Consider the following 21,000-nt stretch of genomic DNA (forward strand, 5'->3'; position numbering starts at 1 on the left):
TTATTATACTTCTCCAAGGTAGCACCAGTAAGAAACCAAGAAACCTAGGGCCAATATGTGAGAGTATTTAATAAGAGGTAAAAAGCATTAATAAGTATATGCATATATAAACATATATGGATATGGATATGGATATGGGCTGGGGTAAACTCAGTATCTTTTAGAGTCATAGATTCTCTAGTTTCAAAGTCATTTCTACATGTGTCCATTAAGCTACCCAAAGTCAATACTGGGTATTTGGGGTTGAACTAATGAGAAAATTCACCTTGATTTATTAAATTGACTTTGCCTCAATCCATATCTGCAATAAAAATGATAGTTAAAATGTATAGGGTGACTTTCCTGGCCAACTCTTTCTGATAAAGGATATTGGAAATGTGGATGAGGGCAATGTAAGCACAGTAGGTGCTAAAATTTACTTTTCTAAATTTATAAAGCAGGATGAAGTGGGGTTCCAAGAAAATATTGGATATTGGGAGATGGGGAAGAGCTATAAACTTGGAATCAGGATACATCTGGGTTCAAATTCTCATTTCAATACTTATTCATTGTATGAAAATGGGCAAATCACCTCCTCATTCAGATTTTTAATTTCTAAAATGAAGTTGGACTAAAGATGATTTTGAGGTCCCTTTCAATTTTAACGTACATGATTTTATAAGCTAGCATACATGCCCCTGGATATGGAGAAACATTGATTCCTTTTTCCTGTACTTATGAATTTCATTTGTTTTTCCTTTAGTTTGGAGGTTTGCTCTCATTTTAAAATCTGCAGAGCACTTGACTAATAATATCTCATTTATCCTCCCGGCATCATAGGAGATGGGTGTTATCATCCCCATTTCATTGATGAGGAAATTGGAGGTAAGTAATTTGGTTACTTGTCCAGTCAAACATCTCTTAATTATTTTAGGAGATAGGGTTAAAACTCTGCTCTTCCTGGCTCCAAGTCCAACACGTTTATCGTTTTATCCACTGTGTCACCTAATAATCCAGTTCTAGAGAGCATTGCCTTGCCAACGATATTTCTCAGAGAACAGAGTCCTCTGATGAGTTCCTCCTTGTCAACAAATGCTGTCAATACTCAGTTATTTTGTATTGATGGCATTTCCACAGGGAAATATATGTTATGAAACATTATGAATCCTACTAAGAGGGAAGGATTCTAGGGACACTAGGGCTGTAATGAAAATTCCTTTGCTGGGACCTTTAGGAATAGGAAGGGAAAAAAAGAATCCCAAAGAGTGAAAGAAGAGACTGATAAGTTAAGTAATTGTCTAGTGACGGTATCTCTGGGAGTTGGGGCCAAGGATCACACCAGGCTGGAGCTGACTACATAAGAGAATTGGGGAGAAAATGAGAGTAGACAAATTTCTCTGCATCTCCTATCTCTTTAAGGGCCAGCCTTGGCGCTTGTATGCACCCTGTCCATAATTCTTATTTCCCATAAGTAGCTGAAAAAGACCTGCACAGGGGTGGGATTCAGTAGGGGAGCTTTGGAGGAAATCCTACATGAAAAAGTCAGTCAGGAGCAACAAGAGATCTGGCAAGACCCCAAATCCTGTCTCTCCCCAGCAATAAAACCTATGAGGTCTCTGTGCATTGTACCTGGAGACCTTCCCACTGGAATTAATATAAGTGCTGGGAGTTTTACAGTATGTATGACAACACAAAAAATTATGCCTCTTTGGATCCAGGCAAGATTACAAGCTGAAAATATAACACCAATTAGAAGAGCTGGAAGGAAAGAGACTCCAGTCCTAATGTGGTTTAGCTTCTTGCCCAGAGAGCAGGCCTTAACCAAACCCAGATGGGGGACTGGAAAGAAATGTTCTTTCAGAAGAACCAGAGGACTTCAAGAGGTCATCTAAGCCACAACTCTGCCTCCAGGACTGTAGCAAAAAGTACCCAAGTGTGTTTCAGCCTCAAATTCCTTAAAGGGCTAGGACCCTAGCAGCTATCACTTTGGGGGGACATTTTTGCCTAACAGCTGAGGGATGGACTAGGTGACTTCTCAACTGTTCATTGTTCCTTAAAAGAGAACATTATCTTCTAATCTCAATGTGGGTTAATTACAACTTACTTTATGGGCAAATAGTCAAGTCACACAAGAATGGTAACCTCTGTTCCTTCTAACACTTTGTATTTGAAAGGCTTAGCTCTCTGACCTGAACCAAACTATGGTTGCCTAACATTTCCACAGGGTTCATAGTGGGCAGTCCTCTAAGATTTGGGGCCCTCATCCCTTCATTCTTGGATGAATGAGTCTCAGGTGTCCAGTCCAGAGTCAAGAGCCATGACCATTGGTTTAGGACATGATGGTCTTACCTTCAGAGGTCCCTGGAAGTGATGGTTCCTATTACTGGAACCTGATGGTAAATCTGTTCTATTTGGGTTTGGAGTCCTAATCTGATGTTAACAGTGCCACTAACAAACTATTGTAAATGGTGAGACAAATTATCGACTTATAAAAGGCAGGACAATATAAGCTCCCTACATGTGCTTGAGAATGTGTTTCAACAGTAAATAGAATAATATTTCCATGTGATTTGACAAATCATCTTTGGTATTAATGATGACTTGGATTTGAATATAATGCTAGCTATGCTACTTCTCAGTTGTGTGACCTTAGGCACGTCATTTCCACTTTTTGACAACATCTGAAAACAAGAAGTTTAGATTGGAGAGATGACCTCAAAAATCTCTTCCACTTCTAAGTTGGAATGTATACATATTATTGGAATGGAATTGGAATGTGTACATATTATGATCTCTAATTTGCATGAAGTGAAAGAGCTCTTCAGAGAGGTCAGATGTCATGGCCTATTCATAGTTCCTTAGCTAGCAACCATTAAATTCACATACTCAATCAAGTTCTATTAACTCCAACTGGAGAATCATTCAGTCTCTCCACACTGACTAGAACAGGAGATGTAACCAATAACCAACTAAGACAAGAGTTCATCCTGTAATAAGTTACCAAAGTTACTTCCTTTGGGAGCACAATTAGATATATAAAAATATTCATTATTTTCAGCAAACTCCATATCTAAAATCCATTATACCAGGAAATAACTCAAACTATAATGTCGGCACAACTCATCTTATTCACATATTTTACAAAAGATGATAGTAATGATTCCTCTTCCAATGTCTGGAATGCACTCACTCCTCACTAATCTTCAAGGGGCAACTAAAGCACTTTCTACATCAAGTATTTCCTGGTCCTCCCAACTCCTAACACCTTTCCTCCTAAACAACACAAATTTGAGTTCATTCTGCTTAGATGGATTATGCATATATTTTATTAAATGCTCATTGACAACTACTTATACATATACTTTTCATTTTCTCCTCTTGAATGTAATCTTGACAGTACAGATTGTTTCATTCATTACATTTGTATTCCAAACACCTTGCACAGAGTCTAACAAATAATAGGTGCTTAACTTCTTGCTAATGGATTGATGGATTCATCAGTAGTGAAATATCATTGGTTCTCCTATTGGTCCTCCTTCAACACGGTTTATTAATGACAGCCCTCCTCTATGAAATTTAGACCAAAGGAATAGAAATCTAAGGAGAGGTGGGGCTGTGAGGGAGATTCCTTTTAGCTATCATATGATCACAAATATCTCCTTTTGCTTTTAGAAGCATTACAAGGTCTGGCCCCCCAACTTTTGTCCACTTTATGCTTTAAAAGAACTAGTCCAAAATTTAAAAATAGATTTATCAAGTGTTCTTTCAAGTGAAAGTTAATAGCAATTCTGTGATGTTATAGACAACACATGGGATCTAGTGAAAAAGAAGACCTAGGTTCAAATTTTAGCTCTTTTATTTATGTGAGAGGATAAATTACTTGGCTAACTTATCCTCTCTAAAATAGTATTCTTATTTATAAAATAAAAAAAAAAAACATTGAACTAGATAATCTACAAAATCCTTTCCAATTCAAAATCAATGATTTTTCAATCCTCTTATTCCTTTCCTCACCCTAGCACTCATTCATAAAAACTTCCTAGTATTTCCTATAGGAAAGACTTGCCCTCCTTGGACTGACTTGAATGGGAAAGACTTGAATTATATTTCATATGATGTATTTTATGTATTTTAAAACACTATTCTGAGAAAGGGTTTATGATGTAAAGAAAAGGTTAAGAATTATTGATCTAGTGAGATAACATCTTCGAAGGATGCATATGTTCCTACTGAGACAGTATGATGAGATCTCCATGCTATGGTTGAGAGAAAAGATAGTACTTGCCTTCAAGGAGCTCAGAGTTTATTAGATCATAATAATAAAATTAAAAACAACAATAATAAACAATATTTATGTAACACTGAATGTTATAAGGTACTTTACATACATTATGTCCTTCATTGCAATACATAATCATGCAGTATTCTTTTGTCCATTTTGCCTCAGTAAGATTAAGTGGTTTATCCATGTTGTTGTTTAGTCTTTATCAGTCATGTTCAACTCTTCATGACCCTGTTTGGGGTTTTCTTGGCAAAGATAACAGAGTGGTTTGTCATGTCCTTCTCCAGCTCATTTTACAGTTGAGGAAACTGAAGCAAATGGTTAAGAGTCTTGTCTAAGCTCATACAGGTAATAAGTATCTGTGGCTAGATTTGAACTAAAGAAGATGAGTCTTCCTGGCTCCAGACCTGGCACTCTGTCCATCATGCCACCTCAACATGATTTATTCATTATAACCCATAGTTTATGGAGTCAAAGGTAGAGGCCTTATTTTCCTCGAAACAAACAAAGCTCAGGATTCATAAGCCAGAAGTACATGTTAGAGTCAGTCTTCAAAACTTACTAGCTATGTGACACTGTTCATTTAATATCACTGTGCCTCAGTTCCCTCATCTGTAAATCAGATAAAAAATTCCTATCTCCCAGGGTAGTTCTGAGGAGTCTTTCTCCTTCTCCCTTTCTCTCCTGCCCATTTTTTCTCTCTCCCTTTCCCTCTCTCCCTCTTTCTGTCACCCTTTCTCTATCCCTTTCTCTCTCTTCTCTGTCTCTCTACTTCTCCCTCTCCCTTTTGCTATCTCTGTTTTTCCCTGTGTAGACTATTTAAATATTCTCATCTGTAAGTCAGATAAAAACCCCTACCTCCCAGGGTAGCTCTGAAGAATCTCTCTCCTTCTCCCTTTCCCTCCCTCCTTCCATCCCTCCCTCTGTCTCTCTCTGTCTCTCTTTGTCTCTGTCTTATCTCTGTCTCTTTTCCTTTCTCTCTTTCTGATATGTGTATGTGTACTAATTACCTTGTAAACTAAACTGCTATGTTAAGACTACCTACTATATTTCCCTAGCCACACACCAAGCATTTTACTCTTTATTCCAAAAGTTTCAAATACATTGTTTCTCCTAACTGTGGCCCAATGTAGATTAAAATGTAATTAGGAAATATTTAACAATATAAATAAAAATACAATGGAATATAATAATATTAATATATGTTTCATTATTATGTATAGTTAAATGTGCCCTGTAACTATTTGAGTTTTATACCCCCCCATGCCATACTGTCTCCCTAAAAAGAAGGCAAAGAAAGTTCATTTGGAAGAACAAAGGATCAAGGATATCCAGGGAAATAATGAAAAAAATGTGAAGGAAGGTGGCCTAGCAGTACCAGATCTCAAACTATACCATAAAGCAGTGGTCATTAGAACAATATGGTACTGGCTAAGAGCCAGAAAGGAGGATCAATGGAATAGACTTGGGGTAAGTGACCTCAGCAAAATAGTCTAAGATAAACCCAAAGATCCCAACTTTTAGGGGAAAATCCACTACTTGATAAAAACTACTGGGAAAATTGAAAGACAGTATGAGAGAGATTGAGTTTGGATCAACTTCTCACAACCTACACCAAGATAAACTCAGAATGGGTGAATGAATTGAATACAAAGAAGAAAACTATAAGTAAATTAGGTGAATACAGGTAGGTATACATGTGAGGTCTTTGGAAAATGAAAGATTTTAAGACCAAGTAAAAGTTAGAAAAAATTACAAAATGTAAAACCATTAATTTTGATTACATTAAATTAAAAAGTTTTTTTCAAACAAAACCAGTGCAACCAAAATTAGAAGAGAAGCAACAAATGAAATTGGGGAAAAAATCTTGATAACAAAAACCTCTGAAAAAGGACTAATTACTATAAAAATGGAGATTTGAATCCAGGGACTCCAATACCCAGGAGGCCTTACTAGCTCCCAGAATGCCCTCTAATCCCACTGAGATTTCCACCTGGGTGAGGTCAAAAATTTCTATTTTACCTGGCTGTAAAGGCTACTGGCCCTCTTTTCCTACTTCCACTTCGGAGCACACACGGCTCTCCACCTAGCAGGCAAGATGTGAGTGGTTGTGAATAGGCTCTCTTGGCCTAGCATGTGCCTTCCTTACTTGGATTTTCCTAAATTCCTTATCTTAAATAAACCTCTAAAAATATAGTACTTCTAGAGAGAAATTAATTTCTACCTGCCTCAGTTTTCCCCCAAATTTTAATTATTACATTACTTACATTTATAAAAAGCTTAATCAGTTGTACAAAAAATCAAGTCATTCCCCAATTAATAAATGGGCTAGGGTTCAAATCTGGCCTCAGACATTTTCCAGATGTGTGACTCTGGGCAAATCACTTAACCCCCATTGCCTAACCCTTACCACTCTTCTGCCTTGGAACGAATACACAGTATTGATTCCAAGATGGAAGATAAGGATTTTAAAAATAAATAAGTAAAATAAATGGGCAAGGGATATGAATAGGCAATTTTCAGATAAAGAAATAAAAACTATTATTAAGCACATGAAAAAGTGTTCTAAATCTCTTATAATCAGAGAAATGCAAATCAAAACAATTCTGAGGTACCACCTCACACCTAGCAGATTGACTAACATAACAGCAAAGGAAAGTAATGAATGTTGGAGGGGATGTGGCAAAATTGAGACATTAATGCATGGCTGGTGGAGGTGTGAATTTATCCAACCATTCTGGAGGGCAATTTGGAACTATGCCCAAAGGGCACTCACTAAAAGACTGTTTGCCCTTTGATCCAGCCATAGCATTGATGTAGACTATTTTGCCATTTTGACCTAGCTTTGGCTTTTAGATTGGAAGCATAGGTGTTTTACATTCTGAGAAGCAAGGTATTATGATCCCTTGTTGGATTAGGGATTCAATGATTGGTCTGATACCCTCTATTGCTTCTTTACTTAAGAGATATTGAGGTAGATAAGGAATTGGTTCTTCCTTAGTCCTCACCCTTACAGGAGTAGCTGATTTCAATAGCCCTACATCTGTGGAAGACTTTGACCATAAATATTCAGGGATATACTCATGAATAGAATAGATTAAATCGAAGTCATCCTCTGTACTGACTGAAACTAAGAACAGCAAGGGAAAAGTTTTCAGAGATTCTTCTGGTAAATGTAATAAGATATCATCAGTATCAGTACATTGGATTGTTGCTCGTAATTTACATAATTAATCTTCTGAGAAGATTCATGGGACAATCTGGCATACAAAGAAATGCATGCTCCGCAGATAAAGGACCTAAAGTAATCATTTTACATTGTAACTTTGCTACTCTCTCTGGTTTTCCAATAGCTCCTATTACTTCCATTGTAACCACAGTTCTACAATTATTAGAAGGACTTTGAAAAACTGATTTACTGGCTCCAGTATCAATAAAAAGATCATATATCTGATCTCCTATAGTAACAGATACATATGTACATATGGTGCTGTGCTGTTTGGAGGTTGAAATGTTTCTAATACTGGTGCTAGCACAGTAATATCAATACAAAACTTAGTCATTTCCTGTCCATCCAAGTTTACATCTGCTTGAATTACATGATATTCCCAGGATTTTGCATCTTTAACTCCATCATAAACTTTTCATTACTCCCTTTGGCCCTTATATTTCTACATCATGGTATCATTGCTCTCATTTACAATTTCATTATCATTATCTAGTTTATATACTTCAGTATTTTTCCTTGTTTTACATTCATTCGAATTTTCTACTAAATTTATATTATAATTTTCTTTTTCCCTACAATTAACACAAACTATGTTATCATTTGATTTAATGAAGTCATCTATGTCTTAATTAATCTTATTACCATTATACTAATTTTTATTTACTCTCCATTTATTATCCCTTGATTTAATTACAGAAGTATATTAGGGAAACCCTCACAAAGAATACGCACCTTTGCTCTTGGTCCAGACTTAACCCAGTCTTGCATAGTGTTGAGATCTAGTGCTTGGCTCCTTGGCAACAGGCATTTTGGCACTCATTCCCATTATTTCTCCTTGCATAATTATTATTCCAACCATTGTTATTGTTGTTATAATTATTATTGTTGTTATTGTAATTGTTCCTATTATAATCTCCATATTTGTTCATTTGTCTTGCAACTGGCCTCTAAATCTGCATTCTTTTACAAAATGTCCAACCCTGTTACAGAGGAAACAGCATTGTGGACCTCATCTCCTAACCCTTGGCTTATAGTAATTATTATTATTAGGCTTTATTAATCTCAATGCAGTCACTACCTTAACCTCTTTTATTTCACTTTCCTTAGCTTTAATTTCTGCTTCCCTAAGCTTTCTTTTAAGATCTTCCATTTCTGTATCTCTCTCTTCATATTTTCCATGTCAAATATGTTGCCTTTCACCTAAAGTCTTCCACCTAATGTCCTTCCAATAAGGATAGTTATTTTTAAAGAATAGTTTAATTTTTGATATGATATTCTTTACTAAGACCCCTTTTATATGGGAAATTGTCCCCTCTTCAAGTACATGCATATTAAGATATGTCTCAGCATCCTCTGTGATTTGATCTAAAAATGATGTTATTGTTTCTGTGGGCTTTTGCTTTATTCCTTCAAATTTTGACCAAGCATTTGGTCTTTTGGTATACTGACCCATGACTTCCAAAATTGCTTGCCTACATTCCTTCATAACATCATATTGATCTCTATCATTCATGTCCATGTCTTTCTGGCCAAGGTACTAATAGAGGATCTGATCTTGTCTCTTCAATAAATTTATTACCTTCCCTTTTTGTTAACAGTTCCTTCATTAATAGAGCAAAATCATTATAATCAAGGTCAAATATGTCTATAGCCCTCTTCATGTCTTTGATTATCTGTGTAAGATTTAAAATGGTTGAGGTCATAAAACTGTAGTGATTAAAATAGTGGAAGAATTAAATTGTAGTAGATATAAGAGTGGATGAGTAAATTGTGACCGCAGAAAATATGTTTTCACTACAGTCTCTTGTTCTTAAATCAATATATAAGGTGGTCGCCAGGGAAATATTCCCAATTATTCAAATATACCCAAGTCAGCTGGGTTTTATAGAGATTTAATTAATACAAATGAGGAATTAAAGAAAAGGAGATAAAGAGAGAAAAAGGGGAATAATGCAAAAAGGATAAGCTGGCCTTGGCCAGTCCTGGCCAACCCAGGCCTAAGCCCTAAGAGAAAAGATCAGTCAGTCCTTAATCACTCACCACAAGATCTGTCCAAGCAAGGATTCTAGTGACACCAGGCCAGCTCCATCTCAGCTGACTTCACCAGCTCAATCCTCAATCTGAATGTTTCAGAATGAGTTCCTTGAGCTCCTATCTGAGCTCCTATTTAAAGGACAATTTCTCCTATGTCACCTCCCCTAAGTTCTTAAATCTACCAATCACAGTAGATGTTTTCCAAAGGACAGCCCATTCTGAATTCACACCTGAGTAGACTAATCCTTTTAGTAATCCACACCTGAATAGGCTAGAATCTCTGAGTAAGTTTCTCACTTCTTTGTCCCATGTAAGTTTACAAGTTGCTTGACCTTTATAGGTACTTAGCACCCCTTTGTATTAGTCCTAAAATAGGCATGGCTTAAGAACTTTTTTGTCTCACTATAAGCATGGGTTTAAGTACTTTTCATTGTTCAGCAAGGAGCTTACAACTTTATCTTCCCCTAAAGCATGCCTAAGTATGGTGAAGTAGAGTTCTCACATTCCTGATCAAGTACCTTCACTGCCCAAATGGGGAATGGTCTTAACCCAGCCTTATGAAGTATAATCTGGGAAATTTTTAAGGTTCACACGTGATTGGGTTCATCTACAAAGGCTGGAGTTCTTTTCTTTATGGACTCCAAGTCCTCTGGGGTGAATCTTTTGTGTGTCTTGACCTGGAATATTTCATTCTTTGAGACTATAGGAAGATATCTTACAGACATAGAGTAACCATCCATCTTGCCTCTTCTTGTTGTAACCTGTTTAGATTTTCCTTTGCACCAATGTTTACATTTTTCCCACACCCATATTCTATGTTTAGAAACTTGTTATCTTTTAAATATAGTTCCAATTGAGCAAGTTTTTTTTTCATATGTATCACCATTAGTTTGAGTTCTGAATCCTTTGTTAACCAGATCATAATTGTTTTAAACCATTTACCAAAGAGAAAGAATGCCAGTCTACACTTATATAAGACACAAAGACAGATACAAACTATGGGGACATGAGACAGGATAGTTTGCATTGTGATATCCATAAAAGGTTTCATCCATCTATAGTCCAATCCTTCATAGCAAAAACAAACACAATGTATGGGATATGCAAAATACATTCCCACAATACCATCAAAATATCAATTATCATGTCTCCAGACATATTTACATTTAAGGATAATAAAGGGGAATAAGAATTATTATAATCCACTGTTAATAATTTTACAAACAATTACTGGAAGGGAAAAAACTTGAAAAAATTCCAATATGGCCACCAATATGGCTGCCTAAAGCATGTGGCAAAAAAAGTATTTAGGAAAAAAGTCATACCTTTAACAAAAGGGAAGTTTTGAGGTGAGATGTTTGCTTGTTTCTCTTCTGGGTAAAATGGTAATGAAATCCATTTAAGACATATGGAGTTTGAGATACATTTTGATGGAAATATAAAATAGATAAATATTGATATGAGACTGGTAATTAGGAGAGATGATTGGGCTGTTTGGGGAGTCACTTAGTTTCTTTCTTCAAAGATTTCCTTCCATTAGCATTATATATGTATACATTTATATACGTACATATATATATATATATATATAATGTACATGGTTATTTACATGTGGTCTCCCCCATTTAGAATTTGAGCACTTCAATAGTAGGAGCCATGTCTATTTATTTTTTGTATTCCCAGTGTTTAACACCTTTTTGGCACATAGTACTTACTAACTATGATTGAAATAATAATTGATTTTCTGAGACCCAATAAAAGAGAGAGAAGAAATAAAGTGATGAGGAGTAATATTGACTTTCATAACATTTTAACATTTTTAAGTGTTGAGAGTTTTCAGTTTTTCTTTTTCTTTTTGTCACAGATGCCCTGGAGGTGAGCAATGTATTATTGGCTTGACTTTACAGATGAGGAATCAGGAAAGTAAATGACTTATTATTATCACCCAGTTAGTAAATAACTGAGTCAGAATTCTGAATTCATTCTCCTGATTCCACATTCAAAATCTTTTCCACTATACCACACATCCTTTCCAACTTCCCTGTAGCTGCAGACACCACCCTCTTCCAATGGTCAGGATGGAAGCTTAAAGTCTTATACCAGGATCCCAGAATACAGGCTATGCCAGGAAGAAGTAACACATAATTTTTAAACTCGTTCATAAAACTATTGTTTAACAGAGGGTGCTGATGAGATAGAATTTGGCCATTTTATTTTTTGAAAGAGGCATGTATACATGTCTTTGTGTGAGAGAGACAGACAAATAAACAAACAATACAGAGACAGAGAACCAGACAAGACATGTTGAGGGAGGGAAAAAGAAAGAGAGAGGAAGATGAAGAAATACAGAAATAAAAAGAAGGAAGAAAGAGAAAGAGTGAAAGGGAGAGAAGGAGAGATATGGAGAGAGGAAGAAGGGGAGAAAGACAGAGAGACAGAAAGACAGAAAGAGAGAGAGAAGGAGAGAAAGAAAGAGAACGAGAGAGAGAGAGAGAGAGAGAGAGAGAGAGAGAGAGAGAGAGAGAGAGAGAGAGAGAGAGAGAGGTTCTGGTTGGGGGAAAGAATCCTGTAAGTTTGAAAAGAAGATAGCACTCTGTCTTCTTCCAGAAACCCTGAGGAGATAATGTAATATCAAACCCTATGGCAATAATCCCTACCATTAAATTCCTAAAAACATATAGTATGGGAATAAGCCCCAGTTTTTGGGGTCATAGTTAGTAGTGCTAGCTTTGCCACTCTTTTGCTGTGTTACTTTCAACAAACCTCTGAAACACCCTCACACCCTCTGGGATTCATTTTTTTTCTTTTGAAAAATGGGCATTGCACTAGGTGACATTTAAAGTCTTTTTTATCCTTGAATTCTATGATGCTAAGTATTTCCCACTTCATTAGGGTCTCTACCTCAGAGGAGTAACAAAACTAATATTAAACTTTTTTGTCTCAAACTTGAGGCTTCCTCTCTGCTTTATAAATAATTTGATAACAAAATTGTTCAAGTTTGAAGACAATTTTTCCCCTTTGAAATAACATGTAGCATGCCAATGCAACTTTATGTTTTATTCAAAAAATAATTTTCCAAAAAGGAAAATAGCCCCCTGCACCTACAGAGTGAAATATGTAACCGAAGACATCAGTGACTGCCTGCAGGAAGCACTTGAGATTGCTCTTTGAAAATGTCAACCCCTTTGAATCTCAGTTTCTCCAACTGCAAAAGTAGGAAGCTAGAATCATCTGAGATTCTCTAATGATCCATAGAAAACAAAACTGACACCCAGAGTAATGATCATTTTAGTCTGTGCTTTTCTGAAGGGTTTGAGGTACTTGCCAAGTAGTACTCACAGCATGGTACTTGGAGTCAAGAAGACTTGGGTTTTGACACTTACAAGCTATGTAACCTCTGGCAGGTCACTTAAACTCTCTGTCCTTATATTCTTCATTTGTAAAATTAGATAGTTGGACTATGTCAACATGGAAATCTAGAGATCCCCAGTTTATTTAGTTTGAGTGTAGAAACCCCAGGTTTTGACCTTGTCACAAGAGAGGTTTCCCCTGAGGGAAGGTCCCACTTCCCCAGACAATAAACATCCACTTCAGGTGGGAGATAGACCCCATCCAAAGTCAAGTAACTCTTTTGTCTCCAGAAACCTTTCCCAGTATATCACACCCTCCTTCCCAGGATTGAGCTCGGGACCTTCAACTTGTGAGACTGATGTGCTACCTACTGCACCAAAGCTGAAGTGGATGTCTATTGTCTGGGGAAGTGGGACTTTCTCTCAGGGGGAAACCTCTCCTGTGACAAGGTCAAAACCTGGGGTTTCTACACTTAAACTAAATAAACTGGGGATTTCTAGATTTCCATGTTGACAACTACATGAGCTGTTTCTAGTTCTAAACCTACAATCCTATGAGTAATGGAAAGAACATCAGACAAGTAGTTAGAAAACCTGCATTATAATTCTAGCTAGTACAGTAAAGTGATATGACCTTGAAAAAGTCATGTACATACTTCTGGAGTTAGTGTCTTCTAGAAAATGAGGTAGTTAGAGAATATGGTCTTTTTGTTCCTTCCCAGCTTTGAAATTTATATGTTTACTCATTCTGGTCCCTTCTCACTTAGACTTCCATGTTTTTCTACTCTAAAATAAATCTATCAGCATTTTAAGAATTGCTTATTTTACTCATTGGCAGCTGCAGCTAGGCAGCTAGGAGAGTTGGGCTTAGGAAGACCTGAGTTCAAATGCAGTCTCAGACATTTCCTAGTGATATGACCCTGGGCAAGTCACCTAACCTCTGATTGCCTGATAAAAAGGATCCTCTGGAAAAGGAAATGGCAAACCATTCCAATATTCCTGCCAAGAAAGTGGCATAGATAGCTATGGTGTAAGGCTTGTGAATTTTAGATTTACTCTACCTTGATTAGTGTGTAGAATTGTAGCAACCAGGAATGTATTCACCCCCACTTAAGGATTAAGTGTGGGGGAGGAGTGTCTGTGACCCATGTATGCTAGCAAGTGACAAATCAGAGACAATTGAATGACTCCCTGGCTTGTATAAAGCCAAGTTTAAGCCACCATTTGACCATATGAGACACAGGAAGTGGCATAAAGAACTGCCTTTATATTTTGTGTCACTTCCTTTGAGAGGGGCTTCTTGGGTCTTTGGCACCAGAAGCTCAAGCCAGCCCCTCATCTTGGAGGAGGCCTCATGGCTGGAAGCCCAGCTAGATTTAATCTTCTGGAAAAGTCCCTTGGCTGAGGTCTCTGAACTCCCCCTGGCTCAAACCAACCCAGAGGAGATCTTCCCTTTTCTCTCTCTCCCTCATTCTTACTTCCTTCTATTGTAAATAAGCCATAAAATTCCATTCTGACTTGAGTATTTTATTGGGATTTAGAATTTAAATCCCTGGTGACCACTAAAAAGTTATATTCAATCTCAACCCTAAAATTTACTCTTAACAGGTTTCATGAAGAGTTGGACAGAATTAAACAACTGAATAACAACATTTTACATATATCATGGTTGCTTTCTGCCACAAAAGAATTCTCTCATAGCAAGGTAGCATATTTAAGTAAATTAAAAGATATATTGAGAATGTCTAGTGATATACATCTGATTCTTTGTGCATAACTGAACAGTTCATTACTGAGAATAGCAGAGTAGGTTTTATCACTAGGGCTCTATAGGTGACTTGTCATTGTGTTGAAAAGAATTCTGATGATTTTTAATGTTATTTTCCTTTATATCATTATGGTCATTATTGATATTATTCAGCTTATTACATTTCACTGATATCAGATCCAAGAGAGCCTGTAGAGTTTTTCTGAAATTTTTGGGTCACTGTTTTCTTATGGCATGATAGCATTCTTTTATTCAGATAGCACCATTTCTTCAGTCATTCCCCAATTGATGAGAATCCATTTTGTTTCTAGGTTGATGTTTTTTTTTTTTAATTACCATGAAGAGTGATGTTATGCAAGTCTTGACATATATAGTGCTTTTCCTGTCTTTGAGATTCTTGGAGGATATGTCCAGCAGTAGAATTGCTGGCTCAAAGGCTATGAACAATTTAATCACTTTTTATAACATAGTACTATTTTCCAGAATTGTTGAACTTATTCACATCTCTACCAATAATGTATTATCAGACTTACCTTCTCATAGCCTGTCCAGCATTGATTCTTTCCTTCATCTGTCGTTTTTACCAATTTTTCATATTCAAGCTGAATCTCTATGATAATTAATTTGCATTTTTCTTATTAGTAATATGGATATTTTAATATATTTATTAAGCCCTGTTGTAGTTTCACTATAAGCCAGGTTAGTGAAACTACAGTAGGACTTACTAAATATATTCAATTATCCATATTATTTGAAAGGTATAAAATCCATTCAAAAATAAAGATTAATAATTATATAACTATCAAGGACAATGGTAGACAGAGTGTTCTAAGAGGAAAGTAAGAAAAAAGTCCTGATCTCAGAGAGCAGTTGGAGTGAAAGATGAATGGAAAGCCAAAGCAACTTTAAGAAGGGATAGATGTGACCTGACCCCATGTATGAGGCTAATATTCATTAACTGACTATTAGTTAATTAACAATATTAATTAATTAATTTACTAATATTTGTCTGTCCAACATTCAGTCTCACTAAAATTAAAACTAAGAAGTTTTGTTCATGAGCTACATTGAGAGAGAATCACCCAGGTAAACTAGCTCTTCTCATAATTGACAGGCTTTAATGGTGCTAATTTACTCCAGACTCTTTTACGCGTCCCTTGAATTTAAGCCAGAAGTAGGACGTTAGCTAATTGACTAGACGACTAGATAGTTTCCTGGATTTTTGCATTAATCAACCAGGTGCTATAGTGTCAGGTTGACATAGCCTTAGCCAATGTCAACCCAACACCCAGAAACACATTACTGAGTGTTGACTCATTGTCTCAAGCACTACAGTACTGAACACTTGATGCTATTTTTTTCTTGTTAGTGAATGTTGAGATATTGAATAGTTGGGCAGTACTGGCTTCTGTGTCTATCCCCACCTCCTCACTCTGGGTACAAGGAATACAGGATCCTAGAGCACATGGGGAAGAGATGATTCCCTCTCACAACACCCTCAGTGAAGTCATGGAGTGAGGGAGATACCAGTAAGATGAATTTCTAATTAATTAATTTGTCTGTTACATTATACCCAGTTTAATCCCTCCCTCTCTCCTCTCCTCCAATTTGAGAAGACATAATGTGAGAAGATACGTGTTAAAAATTGTCTTCTTTATTTCTATTTTATTAGTTCTCTCTCTGGAGGTGGACACAAGATGTTCTTCAAACAGTATTTATGTTGTTTTATGTAGTATTCTCTTGGTTCTGCTCACTTCACTCTTTGTGATTTCATATAGGTCTTCCCAAGCAAGCCCCTCAAAACCTGGGTTTTGAAGTATGTATGTTAGAACTGGCCATTTAGATACAAACTGTCATAGCTGAGATTATCCTAGGAGGTTTAGATCTTAGAATATAGAATGCCAGGTCTGAAAGAGACTTTAGTACATAGAATCTTAGCACTGGAAGAAACCTTAGATTATAAGTTGTTCAAACTGAGAGGGATCTTAAGACATGAGCTGGGAAAATACCTAAAGTGATGGCAAATCTTTTAGAAACTGAGTACCCAAACTGAACCTACATGCTGCATGCAAGCCACTCCCTTACCTTAGACAGGGGAAGGAGGAAATGCTCCTCTTGAGCTGCTGAGCAGAGGAGTGAGTGATGTGAAAAAAAATGCATAAAGACACAGGAAAGAGAGGAAAGGGAGCAGGCAGCCTCCTCCCACATGTGTGCCATAGGTTTGCCAACATGGTCTTAGGATGTAGAATGCTAACACTGGCAGAATCTTAGGAAAAGAAGATCAACATTGGATGGGACTAAAAGACTTGATTCCATTCTATTTTGTAATTTCAAAAAAGGGGAAGAACTTGCCCATTGTTAATATATCTATATCTCTATATCCATGTATATGTATATCTAGATATATGTATACATATATTCACATGTATATACATTTATAGTTATAGTTAGGGAGCTCATATTTAAGTTGAATATTTTCTATTTATTGGTTCATTTTTACCCCTCTGAACCTTCCTTTCCTTCTATGCTAAGCTTTCAATGGAAGCAAAGCTCTGGATTAGTAAAGCCTATATTTTGTAGGCCAGGCATATGTGGTATACTAAAAACAATTGATTGGAAATCCAATTCCAATAATCATTTATTTGGTCTGAGCTCCAAAGCTAATAAGGAAGCCACAAACTAACTGGCATGCCACAGCTTGCTAGCTATGAGCTGTTGCGGGATGATTATGTTGGCTCACCATCCAACATGTTAAACAGAGGCTTTGGGCCAAAGCTTGAAGAGGGAAATAAATATGGTGTGGGGAATGTTCTGCCCAACACTGTGAGCCTCAGGAATCAGTAGCAGCACCGAGGGGCCAAGGAAGTATGTACAGGATAGGGAAGTGTGGGTCATGGTGTTGGGTCATGGCCAAACTGGGGAAAAATCAAGGCTTCTACAGAGCATTGCCTCTTCAGGTGCCTATACCTCTCATGCTTCCTTGCTACTATCTATCAGAGACAAAAGGCATCCTACAAATACACCAACAAGTATTGGGACTTAACATTTGTCTTTCCAAAGAGATTTCTTTTGGCTATGAGAATGACAGTGGAACTATTTGCCTCTCAATAAAATTCAAATTCATATTAATTAAGCAATTATGAATTAAAGAACACTGTGTTTGCCTCTGGAACAGTTACATAGTTTAGATAAGACTGAAGTCTAGTATTCTGGTAGGGGGACAAGGCACAATCATAGACAACTATGACAGATGACAAGGGTTCAAATCCTATCTCCCATGTTTACTACTTTCTGAAGTCATCTGACATCTTAAAGCAATGACTTTCCCACCTTAGGAATGGGTTGTCTCTATGATTGCTCAGTTCTCTGTCTCTGATCTAATGACAGGTAAATTAGAAAGATGCAAAGAAAATGGACTTTGTGATAAAGGGAGAAACCTGTTCTTAGTAGCAGGAATTTGGAGAAGCTTGAAGGAGTAGACAGGATTAGAATTTGACCAGAGAGGTTGGATGAGAATGAAATATATTGGATATTGATAATAATGTTTATGTTTGCAAAGCACTTTATTTACAGGTATTATCTCATTTTATCCTCACAATTACCTTGGAATTCACTATTATTATCTATTTTTATAGATGAGGAAACTAGAATTTATTTATTTATTTATTTTGAATTTTAAATCTTAATTAATTAGTTTAGAATGTTTTTCATGGTTACATGATTTATGTTTTTTCCCTCCCCTTCTCCACTGCCCCCCCATAGCCAATGAGCAATTCCACCAGGTATTACTTGTGTCATTGATCAAGACCTATTTCCATATTATTAATATTTGTACTAGAGTGATCATTTAGAGTCTAAATCCGCAATCACACCCCCATCAAACCATGTGATCAAACAGTTGTTTTTCTTCTGTGTTTCTATTCCCACAGTTCTTTCTATTAATGTTGTATAATTGAAAATCTGTTACCCTAAAAAAAGAACTACAGATTGTGAGAGCCTACTGACTTCCTGGCATTACATACTTCTTGTAGACAGAGAAAAAGGGAGTAGGTTTGGAGGTTCTTGCTCCTCTTTTGGCATGATGTAGGAATCAGCAGTGATGGTGGTAAAGTGGGGATTTGAAATGGCTAATCAGCAATGGGCACGTGGTTTTTATTTTGTATCCTCTTTATTCCTTGATTTCTAATGACCATTTAATAAACCTCCTTAAATTATAATATTTCATTATTAGAGATATGATTTTAAAATTTACAATGTGAATAGCATTCTTTCCCATAAGTTCCTAAGAATTGTCCTGGATCATTGCATTGCTACTAGTAGAGAAGAACATTACATTCGATTGTGCCACAGTTATCAGTCTCTCTGTACAATGTTCTCCTGGTTCTGCTCCTCTCATTCTGCATCAATTCCTGGAGGTCATTCCTGTTCATATGGAATTCATCCACTTTATTATTCCTTTGAGCAAAATAGTATTCCATCACCAAAAGATACCACAATTTATTCAGCCATCCCCAATTGAAGAGAATCCCCTCATTTTCCAATTTTTTGCCACCATAAAGAACGTGGCTATAAATATTTTTCTACAAGACTTTAGGAAAATAGGATTTAAATGACTTGCTCAGGACTGCAGAGCTTATCTAAGGCTGGATTCCTGAATCCAGGCCTAGGGCTCTCTCCACTCTACCAGCTAGCCTCATAGATAGGGAAGGAAGGTTTTCCAGAAATTGAGAACAGTCTAATTAAATGACTAGAAGGATGAGAGTCTTAGGCACGAGTTCTTAACCATTTTTTTGGTCATGGACTCCATCAGCAATCTCATGAAGTCTGAAGATACCTCTCAAAATGATGTTTTTAATGATGAATTGAAATACATAGAATTACAAAGAGAAAAGCATAGTTGTTTAATTATTTTCTGTCATGTCCATCTCTTCATGTCCCTTTTTGAGATTTTCTTGACAAAGATCCTGGAATAGTTTGGCATTTCCTTTTCCAGCTCATTTTACAAGGGAGGAAACTGAGGCGAACAAGGTGAAGTGACTTTCCAAGAGTCTGTATGACTAATTAGTGTCTGAGGCTAAATATAAACTGAGGTCTTCCTGACTCCAGGCCCAGTGCTTTTTCCACTCTACCACCTGATTATCCATAAAATACAGTTACCAAAATATTAAAAACTCAGTTGATAGACCCTTAGTAAAAAATATGTTGAAGAGGAAGGAGGAGGGGTGGTGAAAGAACATGAATCAGGTAACCATGGGGAAATATTTTAAATTAATTAATTAAATAAATTTAAAATAACAAAATATGTTGAAGACAGAGAGAAGTTCACTGAGCTGGAATATAAAATCTGAGGAAGGCAGCACTTACAAATTTACAAGCCATTGAGGATCTTAGAGCAGAGGGGCAACTGGACAAGCTATGGTCCCAGAAGTAATTCTGACCACAGTGTGAAGGGTAGATTGTCAGGAATAAAGGAAAGAAGCAGGATGAAGTCTCCTAATAGGGATGTGGCAGCGAAAATCAATGGGGAAGAGAAAAATGAAAGAGAAGTACCTGAGCGAAGAGGAAAAGAGATATTACAGGGGCATTTCCCCATGAGAGAATGGTTTAGTCGCTAAGATCCCATTCATCTCCAAGTTAGATGCCTTCGAGTTCATGATATTGGGGACTAAGTGACTTTCCTAGCTCCGCTCCCCAAATTTGCCTTTTCCTAAGATTGACTCCAGCTCCCCACCAGAAAGCAATTGGAAAGGGTCCCTCCAAATGTGCAGCAGCAGTTACCTCCAGAGAGGCGGGTTTAAATAACGTCTGGCATTTATTGGGGCTACTCTGTCCTCCGCTTAATTACATTCCGAGCTCGAAGAAACAAGTGAAAACAACCCCTTCATAACAAGATTCTTCCTGTAAACTGCAGTCATTAGACGAGGCTCATTAAATCACATTATAGCCATTCGACTCCATTAGCTCATTCTTGGGGACCAGAATTAGGCAGGAGAAAATTCCTGAGTTCCCCTCCCCCTCCCCCTCCCCCTTCTCTGCCGGAAGAAAGGAGCCCAGGTTTCAGTAGGAAATGTGTGTGTGTGTTTGGGGGGGGGGGGGGGGGGTCGAGGGGCTGGGCAGTTTCCAGAGGGAAACAGAAGGCAGGGCGTCCAGGAGTCAATCAGTGCACAACTTTGGAGTGAGTGAAGATGACTGATGAGTCACTTCGCTTACAAAGGAGCATGTGGGCGCTAACTCCTTAGCTCCAAAGAGAAGCCCGGCTTTCCTGCAGGCAAATGTCAGCTTCTTGGCTCTATTTAGAAAAAGAGCTTCCTACATTGGGGGCCCAAGGAAGGAGAGCACAGAAGTGAGAGGCGGGGTG

This window comes from Monodelphis domestica, chromosome 1 (genome assembly GCF_027887165.1).
Source record: "Monodelphis domestica isolate mMonDom1 chromosome 1, mMonDom1.pri, whole genome shotgun sequence".
NCBI lineage: Eukaryota > Metazoa > Chordata > Mammalia > Didelphimorphia > Didelphidae > Monodelphis > Monodelphis domestica.